Genomic DNA, 12,313 nt, shown 5'->3' with positions numbered 1-12,313 from the left:
TCTACCCAACAGTGACAGGGTAGGGGCTGTTTCGGGACTTCCCCCTCTGCCCAAGGGGGCAGGGGGTCCGTCTCCTTTTGGGGGGTACCTCCCTGGGGCCTTACCGACTGGCACGCCAGGGTGTTACTCCACCAGTCGATCTCCCTTTCGCACTCCCTGATGGTCCTCAATCTCTCGACCTTCTTAAGTTTCACCACCATGCTGAGCAGATCTTGCACCTGCTCACACCTCACGCAGGTGGAATGCTGGCCTCCGTCCCCTAGCAGCAGCAGGCTCTGGCACTCCCTGCAGCCGGAGACCTGAACAGCCACAGTTCAGGGCAAAATCTCAGTTTGCGCTGCCACAGTCTTTTTGAGACAAGCTCTTTTTCTAGAGGCGACCATGGTCGTCAGAAGTGTGGGGCACTGGCAAAGGTAAGAGATTCTGACAGAGAATTCTAAACTTGAAGATAACTGCATGCTAATGTTGAGATAAGACTCTAAAAGGGAAACATTATTTACTGGTGTTTAAGATAAGCAAAGAGTTTATCTTCACTGTAATTTTAAAAACTTTGAGAATGTTGTCTATAGCGGGGTATTGCTTCCAGAGACTTCTTACTGGGATATTGCAATGAATTTACTTTTAATCTTGTTTCTCAACAGTTTGCCAGTAGCATTTGCAGTAGTAGATATTTTTAGTAGTATCTACTTTGGAACATTTTTTTTACATAAATCTACAATGATGATCAAATTTGGGACTTAATTTAGTTAAATATATGCAATTTTGCTGAAACTTTTTCTATAGGATGCATGTATTTCAGTCCTCTTTCCTTTATATTTTAATTATGATTTTAAACAAAAAATATTTTAAGAAATATTTCTGTATTAGCAAAACTGCAAGGGAGGTAAAGCTTGAGGGCTGCCTTGGCTGCAGCGACCATGAAATGATGGAGTTCAGGATCTCATGTGGCAGGAACAGAATAGCAAGCAGAGTTGCAACCCTGGACTTCAGCAGGGCAAACTTTGGCCTTTTCAAGCAATTGCTAGGAGAAATCCCATGGGCAAGGCTGCTTGAAGGTAAAGGGGCCCAAGATAGTTGGTTAGTGTTCAGGAACTGCTTCTACCAGGCTCAAGATCAGAGCATCCTGACACGTAGGAAGTCAAGGAAGGGAGCCAGGAGACCTGTCTGGTTATACAGGGAATTGCTGGGCAAGCTCCAGTGGAAGAGGAGAGTTTACAGATCATGGAAGGAGGGGCTGGCCACTTGGGGAGAATATAAGGCTGTTGTCAGAGGATGTAGGGAGGCAACTAGGAAAGCTAAGGCCTCCTTAGAATTAAACCTGGCGAGAGGAGTCAAGGACAACAGAAAGAGCTTCTTTAAGTACACTGCAGATAAAACTAACGGCAGAGGCAATGTAGGCCCACTGATGAATGAGGTGGGTGCCCTGGTGACAGAAGATACAGAGAAGGCAGAGTTACTGAATGCCTTCTTTGTCTATTCTACTGGAGACTGTCCTGAGGAGCCCCATACCCCTGAGACCCCGAATGAAGCCAGGTCAATGGAGGAGTTTGCTTTAGTCGATGAGGACTGGGTTAGGGAGCAGTTAAATAGTCTGGACATCCATAAATCCATGGGTCCGGATGGGATGCACCCAGAGGGATCATGAGGGAGCTGGCTGAAGTCATTGCTAGGTCACTCTCCATCATCTTTGCCAAGTCTTGGGAAACAGGAGAGGTGCCTGAGGACTGGAGAAAAGCAAATGTCACTCCAGTGTTCAAAAAGGACAAGAATGACCTGGGTAACTATAGACCGGTCAGCCTCACCTCCATCCTTGGGAAGGTGATGGAAAAACGTATCCTTGGTGCAGCCATCCAGCGAGACCTGGACAGGCTGGAGAGTTGGGCATGGGAAATTTAATGAAATTTAACAAGGGCAAGTGTAGAGTCTTGCATCTGGGCAAGAAGAATCCCAGGTTCCAGTATAGGCTGGGGAATGACCTATTAGAAAGCAGTGTAGGGAAAAGGGACCTGGTGGTCCTGGTGGACAACAGGATGACCATGAGCCAGCACTGTGTCCTTGTGGCCAGGAAGGCCAATGGCATCCTGGGGTGTATTAGAAGGGAGGTGGTTAGTAGATCGAGAAAGGTTCTCCTTCCCCTCTACTCTGCCCTGGTGAGACCCCATCTGGAGTATTGTGTCCAGTTCTGGGCCCCTCAGTTCAAGAAGGACAGGGAACTGCTGGAGATAGTCCAGCGCAGGGCAATAAAGATGATGGAGTGGAGCACCTCCCTTATGAGGAAAGGCTGAGGGAGCTGGGTCTCTTTAGCTTGGAGGAGACTGAGGGGTGACCTCATTCATGTTGATAAATATGTAAAGGGTGAGTGTCACGAGGATGGAGCCAGGCTCTTCTCTGTGACAACCAATGATAAGACAAGGGACAGTGGGTGCAAACTGGAACATAGGAGGTTCCACCTAAATATGCGAAGAAACTTCTTCACAGTGAAGGTGACAGAGCCTGGAACAGGCTGCTCAGTGAGGTTGTGGAGTCTCCTTCTCTGCAGACATTCAAAACCTGCCTGGACACCTTCCTGTGTAACCTCATCTGGGTGTTCCTGCTCTAGCAGGGGGGTTGGACTAGATGATCTTTTGAGGTCCCTTCCAGTGCTTAACATTCTGTGATTCTGTGAAAAGTAAAGAACATCTCTCTGTGCTACAAAGATGATGAGGGGTCTGGAACATCTTTCTTATGTGGAAAGACTGAGAGAGCTGGGTGTGTGAGAGGGCGAAAAATCATGGACTCCACACAATCCAATATGAATTCAAGCAAAGCCATTTATTACAGAAACAAGCCTCCTTATATATGCAGTCATTTCCTGAACACACGTCCACACTCCAAGCATGCATTAGCTGATTGGACATTGTCTGTGTTCACAAGTTGTCCACGTGCCCGAGTCTCACTGCTAATAGGTCTGTTGATTTACGTCGTGTTTTCAGCTTTCTGAGGAGGCCTTGAAATTCCTTTGGGCCTGGCTAGTTCAATAACAAATCTCCATCTAATAGAATCCCATACACACATTAACTTCAAGAAAATCCCTCAAATCTCACGCAGGTGTGTTTATCCTGGAGATGAGAATACTGAGAGGGATCTTATCATTGTTTATAAATATCTTAAGGGCAGGTGTCAAGATGATGGGACCAGACTCTTTTCAGTGGTGCCCAACGACAGGATGAGGGGCAATGGGCACAGACTGAAGCATAGGAGAATTCATGTGAATATGAAACTTCTTTGAGGGTGACAGAGCCCTGGAACAGGCTGCCCAGAGAGGTTGTGGAGTCTCCTTCTCTAGAAACGTTCAAACCTGCCTGGACACATTCCTGTGTGATCTGCTCTGGTGAACCTGCTTCAGCAGGTGGGTTTGACTAGAGGATCTCCAGAGGTCCCTTCCAACCCTAAATAGTCTGTGATTCTGTGAAATATTTTTGGCTTTCCAAGGAATTACTGCTATTGAACAGTGAGTTTCTAAGTATACCTGCTATATATTTCTTCTACAATTTTACAGATTGTATAGTTAAAGAAAGAAGATTTGGGAAGAATACTGATCTTATCCTGACGAAGTGTTCATGTAGAGATTGTGTTTTAAAAAAAAGTTGAGCTCCAATTTAAAACCAAGCTAAGTTGGTTACATAAAATAACATTCCTGCAACCATAATTTTGCTGAGACCATTACACCAAGTATATTTAAAGTTGAATAATTCACCCTTACAGCTTTGTGTTTAGGTGATGTGTAAATATTTCCATGGTTATGGGTTTTTGAAGTTCTGTATAACAAATCTTTGTGACAGAATGGCAGAGGAAATATACATTCTGTCACTATGACTTTTATCTTTCCTTTAGTATGGATGGACTAATTTGTGGCGATTAGAGATGATGCATACCAGGACGCAGACAGAAATTCACACAGAGGCAGAGATCTTGTTCAGGAAGGAGTGCAGAGCCTGGCCAAGCAGAGAGCTGACCTTGGCCTAGGCCTAGGCTTAGGCTGCCTTCTTTATTCACCACTGACAATTTATAGGATTTACAGGTACAGGCCTGGACTAAGATGTTTACAAAAAGGTGCTTTTCCACTAATTGTTATTAAGAATACACTAAACTCATGTGATGTTTGTTTCACTTGTTTTTCCACTCATTCTTAGACCAGGCCCAAGGACATTCACACATCCCATGCCCTTGGGGGCAGTTATCCGGCCCGAGATACCATTCTCACGAGTCTGGGCTATAACTTTTTACCATTACGAGAAACGTACTTCAAAGTAATCTGTCCAAGGCCCTTTATATATTATTATGTTAGTATTACGTCTTTGACCATCCGGATGGTCATGTTAGTATTGATCTTCCTTTATCATCCAGGTGGCTGGAACCGCACATCTTGCTTTCCCACATTTTACTTTCCAACATTAATTCTCTGTCTGTATTTCTTTTCTGAATTAAACCTTAGTTTTTAAGTTCCGTTGTAGGAATTCAGATGCTTAGCATGGGTGTTTACACCAGCAATTTAAAGAGCAGCTAGGCTGAGTATTTGATGTGTACTAGTATATTAAACTTTAATTAATGCCCCTGTCATAATGGAAGAAGTGACAACCGATTCAGGCTAATATTTCTCATCAATTATGGTAACAAAATTACTAGGTTAGATGCAGCCTGTATCTTCCAGCCAGGAGAGGTTGAAAATGTTTCCCTAGTAGCCTCTGTGTAGCTTTACACTAAGAACTTAGATATTTGTATCTCCAGTCTCTTAGAGTTAGCTGGAGAGAGTAGAACATGAAACAAGGTCACAAAGCTATGATCTTTTTTATCACCAAAGGTGGTCTTTTAAGTTTACAGAATTAGCTTATTAGAGGTGTAGTACCGTGAGTTCTGGCTAAAGTCAATGAACTGTGGGTGTGCATATATATAGTTTAGCATATGAATGGAGGTTTGCTTCTACTGGTTTCAACTGAGAAGTTCAAGCATGCACACGTTGTGAAGAAAAACTACAAGCTGTCTAGCTATTTTCCCTGTCATCAAAGCAAAACATCAACTGGAGCCTATTGCAGTGTTTGAATCTTGAAGCTTTCTCAAAATAAAGGGGTTTGGAGTTGATTGAAATTGCTACTTCAGTTTTAGACCAGTGTTAAAAAAGAGCCCTGCTACAAAACTTTAAGAGGCTGAGCAGGTATCTGGAGTTGTTGAATGTATCAGAAAGGTGGTGGTGGGGAATAATTTCTTCTTAACATGAAGACCTTATTAGGCAGATCTTCTTCCTTGTTCTCCAGAGTTCTTGAACTGTTTACCTTTTCAGAGACTGCCCCTCTGAGCTGGTAATGGGGATGATCTAATACTCAAAGCAGCCAAGAGCTGAAGTTCTGCTATTGATTTTTTAAGTTAATCATTAGGACTATAAAGAGCAACACCTGCAGTCTCCAAAGAGAAAGGACTACTGTTCCTCTCTTCTAGAGAAGATTGTCCATTGTATTTGTTATATTTTGAGAATCCCTGATACTAAAGATGTAACAATAAACCTCCTGCTGTTGCATACCATCCAAGTCTGCAATGAATCTGAGAGGGAGAAGATTTACAGTGGGTAACATGAACATTTAAACCATGAGAATGTTAATGTTTGTTGTGGTTCAACCCGGCAGGCAGCTAAACACTACACACAGCCATTCACTCATCCCCACCCAGTGGGATGGGGGAGAGAATCAGAAAAAAAGGTAAACCTCATGGGATGAGATAAAGACAGTTTAATAGGACAGAAAGGGATAATAACAATAATTATACTAAAAATAAAATAATTAATATATAAACCAAGTGATGCACAATGCAATTGCTCACCACCCATCAATTTGATACTCAGCCAGTTCCCAAGCAGTGCTTGCCCTGGCCAACTTCCCACAAAATATATACTGAGCATGACATCATATGGTATGGAATACCCCTTTGGCAAGTTTGGGTCAGCTGTCTTGGTTGTGCCCCCTCCCAGGTTCTTGTGCACCTGGAAGGCCACGAGAGGCTAACAAGTCCTTGACTACCCAGCAACAACTAAAACATCAGTGTATTATCAACATTATTCTCATTCTAAATCCAAACCACAGCACTATACCAGTTACTAGGAAGAAAATTAACTCTATCCTAGCCAAACCCAGGACAATATCCACATCTAATTCTATACCATCTACACCATGCCCAGGTCCTACACTTTCCAGTACGTTCCAATTAATCGCCACCACTTTTCCTGTCTTCTGATACAATATACATATAACATTCCCTTAGTCCATGGGCCATCCCTCTAAAATATCTGTTGAGTTCATTTAGTCCATGAATTTGAGCTCCACCTGTCATAACAGTCTCTCAGAGCAGGAGAGATGGTGGGCAGTGGTGTATGCTGCATCCGAAGCTCATAGATGGTGTATCTGGCATGGTACATGCCCATGGTCTGCAGGTTAAAGATGTCGATGTCAAGGAAGTTGCTGGGCATCAGTTGCTGAAGCCAGTTCTGGTTCCATCATCACTGCACTTTGCTTGGTTTCATCAAAGTTCATTCTTCATCAGTCTGGATGATTCTTACTAAAATACTGTTGATATGGCATATAGCAACCATAGTAGTGATGACCTACGGTACTATGGAGCAATTAACATCATAAAATTCAAATCATTGGCTATTCTCATCTAGAATCAAATCCCCCTGAGGTACACATCGGACTTCCCCATTCTTCTGCATTACCCACCAAGTGCTGCCAGGTCCTTGAGCAAAAGCAATCCCAGCGATGGGTTTGCCTTTGCCTGAGGCAGGAGTAACCCAGACTGCCTTCCCTAATATCTTTTTAAAGTGCACTACAGGGACCTCATCCCCTTCTATAGTATGTAAAAGTTTTGACTGGGCAGGGCCAGCTCAATTGGTAGGTCCCCTAGTGGACAGCTTTTGCTAAATGTGTATCCCAATGTTTCAATGTCCAGTCACCCATTGCTCTCAGTGTAGTCTTTAACAGTCCATTGTATCATTTGATTTTCCCAGGGGCTGGTGCATGACAGGGGATGTAATATATCCACTCAATGCCATGCTCTTTGGCCCAGGTGTCTGTGAGGTTGTTCTGGAAATGAGTCCCGTTGCCTGATTCAGTTCTTTCTGGGGTTCCATGTCTCCACAGGACTTGCTTTTTAAGGCCCAGGATAGTATTCAGGCGGTGGCATGGGATATGTTTCCAGCCATCTGGTGGTTGCTTCCACCATTGTAAGCACATAGCACTTGCCTTGGCAGGTTTGTGAGAGTATAATAGTCAGTCTGACAGGCCTCCCCATATTTATATTTTAGCCATCGTCCTCCATATCATAGAAGCTTTAACCACTTGGCTTGTTTGATTGCATCACATTTCACATTCATGGATAACCTGCGTAATATTGTCCACAGTCAAGTCCACCCCTTGATCATGTGCCCATCTACATGTTACATCCCTTCCTTGATGGCCTGAGATGACATGGGCCCAGTGAGGTATAAATAATTCACCCTTATGTTGCCAGTTCTGAGCCACTTGAGTCTCAGCAGCCTGATCCACCAGCAGCTAGAACCACATACAGCTCACTCACCCCTCCCCCATCCCCGGTAGGATGGATAGGAGAATTAAAAACAAAACAAAACAAAAAAGGCAAAAACTCGTGGGACTGGGATAAAAACCAGTTTAACGGGGCAGCAAGGAGAAAACAACGAACAAGCAGTAACAGCAATGGTAAAGGAACCTACAAAAACGATGGGCACACAACCCAGCCTTCCCCATGTGGCTGCCCGTCGCTGCAGCAATCAACGCCCTCCTAGCCGTCAGCTCGCCCCTCAGAGCTCGCGCTTAAACTCTTTCGCAGCCGCTCTGAAGCCACCGCTGTTACCCCCTCCCTGCCCCGAATCGCGACTCGCACCCGAAATACCAAGAGGAAAAGCAACCACATGGTCCCCGCAGGAACCGAACTGAGCCAAGCCCGCCGCACGACCCGCCTCCTCCCTTGCCTTGCCCCTGGAACCGGAAGAAAAGCCAAAAGAAAGTCTGGATATAGAATCATAGAATCATAGAATGCAAGGGATTGGAAGGAACCTCAAAAGATCATCTAGTCCAATACCCCTGCCGGAGCAGGAACACCTAGATGAGGCTACAGAGGAACGTGTCCAGGCGGGTTTTGAATGTCTCCAGAGTAGGAGACTCCACAACCTCCCTGGGCAGCCTGTTCCAGTGCTCTGTCACCCTCACTGAGAAGAAGTTTCTTCTCAAGTTTAAGTGGAACCTCTTATGTTCCAGCTTAAACCCATTACCCCTTGTCTTATCATTGGTTGTCACAGAGAAGAGCCTGGCTCCATCCTCGTGACACTCACCCTTTGTATATTTGTAAACATTAATAAGGTCACCCCTCAGGCTCGTCTTCTTCAAACTAAAGAGACCCAGCTCCCTCAGTCTTTCCTCATAAGGGAGATGCTCCACTCCCTTAATCATCTTGGTTGCCCTATGCTGGACTCTCTCCAGCAGTTCACTGTCCTTCTTGACCTGAGGGGCCCAGAACTGGACACAATATTCCAGATGTGGTCTCACCAGGGCAGAGTAGAGAGGAAGGAGAACCTCTCTGGACCTACTAACCACCCCCCTTCTAATACATCCCAGGATGCCATTGGCCCTCTTGGCCACAAGGGCACAGTGCTGGCTCATGGTCATCCTGCTGTCCACCAGGATGCCCAGGTCCCTCTCTCCTACACTGCTCTCTAATGGATCATTCCCCATCTTATACTGGAACCTGGGGTTGTTCCTGCCCAGATGGAATACTCTACATTTGCCCTTGTTATATTTCATTAAATTTTTCCCCGCCCAGCTCTCTAGCCTGTCCAGGTCACACTGGATGGCAGAACAGCCTTCTGGTGTGTCAGCCACTCCTCCCAGCTTGGTGTCATCAGCAAACTTGCTGATAGTACACTCTAGTCCCTCATCCAAGTTGTTGATGAATATATTGAACAGTACTGGTCCCAGCACCGACCCTTGAGGCACTCCACTAGATACAGGCCTCCAACTGGACCCTGCCTCATTGACCACAACTCTCTGGCTTCTTTCCTTCAGCCAGTTCGCAATCCACCTCCCTACCCGATCGTCCAGACCACACTTCCTCAGTTTAACTATGAGAATGCTGTGGGAGACTGTGTCAAATGCTTTACTGAAGTAAAGGTAGACTGTGGAGAGTTTTTGGAAGAAAGAGGACATGGGCTGTGTGCTGTGAACAAGCCAGAGCTTGATGTGTCTGAGGTGTAGGCCAGGACCTGCGCAGAGAGTTGTCTGGAGACACCAAAGACAGAACGGAAGTAAACAGAAGCTGGTCTGTCCTCGACCCAGGCTGCAGGAGGGGCACTGTCATCAGTGCGCGTGAACAGCTCATGGACAGTGCCCTGCAGCTAATCACCATGGGGGGGGGACGCGTGACTGCAGAGAGTAACCAATCGTAGCCTGTGCTTGTCGCATGACCACTGAGTAAAGAGTATATGTGTGTTGTTAGAACGTACATAGGAGGACACTGATATTCAATGTGTTGTTAAAACGTTCATTAACAGGCATTGATGTTAAACTCATATTGAGCCCGAGTCTCTGTCCTCGCGGGTTGCCCGTCGCACTCAAAGAGACTTACCGTGCCAAATTCTTCATTCTCCACAGTAGACCACATCCACCGCCCTGCCATCATCTATCCACCTCGTTATATCTTCATAAAAAGCTATGAGGTTGGTCAAACACGACTTCCCCTTGGTAAAGCCATGTTGACTGCCCCTAATGACCCTCTTATCCTTAATATGCCTTGAGATGGCACCAAGGATAAGTCATTCCATTACTTTCCCAGGGATGGAGGTGAGGCTGACTGGTCTATAATTACCCGGGTCTTCCTTCTTGCCCTTTTTGAAGACTGGGGTGACATTAGCTTTCCTCCAGTCCTCAGGCACCTCTCCTGTCTCCCAAGACTTCGCAAAGATGATGGAGAGCGGTCCAGCAATGACCTCAGACAGCTCCCTCAGCACCTGTGGGTGCATCTCATCTGGGCCCATGGATTTGTGGATGTCCAGATTGCCTAATTGTTCCTTAACCCAGTCCTCATCAACCAAGGCAAATTCTTGCACTGTCCTGACTTCCTCTGGGGCCTCAGGGGTACGGGGCTCCTCAGGACAGCCTCCAGCAGAGTAGACAGAGACAAAGAAGGCATTCAGTAACTCTGCCTTCTCTGTATCTTCTGTCACCAGGGCACCCACCTCATTCATCAGTGGGCCTACATTGCCTCTGGTGTTAGTTTTATCTGCTGTGTATAGAATACCCCGGATGTTCTGGCAGCATAGAAATTAACCCCATCTTGACCAACCCAGCACATTCCACCCTTTATTCTATACCATATACAGGTATCACATGCACCCACATATTTTAACTAATTATTACCACCTTAAATACATGTACATATATATATACATATACACACACGGATATTTTCTCCCTTAGTTCATGGCGTAGTCTCATTCCTTTGAAACATTCATTGAGTCCGTGATTTTGGATTCCATCATCAGGACAGGCAGGACAGATGGAGTGTCATGTTGGAGTGTTGTATTGCTGCATGCTGCATCTGGAATGTTTAGTTCATGTTCACAGAAGCACTGACCTCGAGCACGTGGCTGGATACCAGTTGTTGGAACAAGCTTTGGTTCACTGCCATACTTTGCTGAATTTTGTTGAAAGTCATTCTTCATTAACCTGAAAGACACTTATTGAATACTGTTAATCTTAGGTATAGTATTATGTAGTAACTACCATCATACAATTCATGTAATGGGAGCATTCTCACCTAACGTCAAATCCCCCTGAGTGGGGGATCAGACTCCTCCATCTTCTAACATCACCTACCAAGTGCACCCAGGTCCCCAAGCAAAAGCAGTCCCACAGATGTGTTTGCCTTTGCCCAGGGCAGGGGTAACCCAGACTGTTTTTCCCAACATACTCTTCATTCACACGACAGGGACTTTATCCCCCTCTACAGTGTGTGGAGGCTTCGACTGGGCAGGGCCAGCTCAACTGGTAAATCCTCTGGTGTTAACCAACCAGGTGGCCTTTGCTAAATTTGAATCCAAATTTCTAAAAGTCTCACCACCCATTGCTCTGAGTATAGTCTTTAACAGTCCATTGTACCATTCGATTTTCCAAGAGGCTGGTGCATGGTAGGGGATGTGATATACCCACTCAATGAATCATAGAGTCATAGAATGACCTGAGTTGGAAGGGACCCACAAAGATCATCAAGTCCAACTCCTGTCCCTGCATGTGACAACTCCACAGTTCAAATCATGTGTCTGAGGGCGTTGTCCAGTCTCTTATTGAATACTGGCAAGCTTGGGGCCGTGACACCTCCCTGGGGAGCCTGTTCCAGTGCTCCACCATCCCATGGGTGAAGAACCTTTTCCTAATGTCTAGCCTAAACCTCCCCTGGCACATATTCCTGCCATTCCCTCGGGTTCTGTCATTAGCCACTAAAGAGAAGAGTTCAGCACCCACCCTTCCTCCTCCCCTTGTGAGGAAGTTGTAAACCTCAATGAGGTCTCCTCTTAGTCTCCAGGCTGAACAAACCAAGTGACTTTAGCTGCTCCTCATACAGCTTCCCCTCCAAGTCCTTCACCAACTTCATAGCCCTCTTCTGGACACTCTCTAGTAGCTTTTTTATACTGTGGCACCCAGAACTGCACACAATACTCCAGGTGAGGCCACACCAGTGCAGAGTAGAGTGGGACAATCACTTCCCTTGCCTGGTGTCAGAGTTTAAGACAAGGCGGCAATAAACTGTGGCAGATGCTCCCTGTTACCCTTCTACCTCCCGCCACCCCTTCCTTTAGATCGGAAAGATGATAGAGAAGATAAGAGGGAAGGAAGAGAGACTTAGCCTTGGAAGTTGGAAGGTTTTAAAGGGTTTTACTAATGCTACTAATAAATAGAAAGTATATACAAAATATACAAAACCAATCTTGAGTGCTCCATGTGGAGTTGGCATCACTCCAGCAGTGGTGGAGCTGGGTGTGCAGAGCTGTCGGGCTCCAGCAGGTGCAGATCAGGCCTCCGGAAGTCATGGGCGGGACTTCACAGCAAACTGGAAACTGGTTGCAGGGATGCAGGGCCTGAGGCCTGTAGATCACAGGCAGACAGGCAAGGTCTTCTCTGGATGCCAGCCATAGTGAAAGACAAACCAGATGCTTGTGATCACCCTCTTATATAGGGGGTATGATGATTATGGGATGGAATACTCAGTTGGTTAATTTAAG

General features: G+C 45.8%; 1 pseudogene across 1 annotated transcript in view; it reads left to right on the top strand.

The window, feature by feature from the left end:
- Positions 1 to 381: 381 nt before the first annotated feature.
- The window catches only part of LOC308051401 (erbin-like), an 82,106-nt pseudogene continuing 70,174 nt past the window's right edge, over positions 382 to 12,313 (top strand). The window contains exon 1 of the transcript in view: positions 382 to 413. The product of the transcript in view is annotated as an erbin-like (transcript). The remainder of the gene's footprint in view (positions 414 to 12,313) is intronic.

This window comes from Nesoenas mayeri (assembly GCF_963082525.1).
Source record: "Nesoenas mayeri genome assembly, chromosome: W".
NCBI classification, from domain to species: Eukaryota; Metazoa; Chordata; class Aves; order Columbiformes; family Columbidae; genus Nesoenas; species Nesoenas mayeri.
Note: the sequence above shows the minus strand (reverse complement) of the source record. Positions and strands in the feature narration are given on the sequence as shown.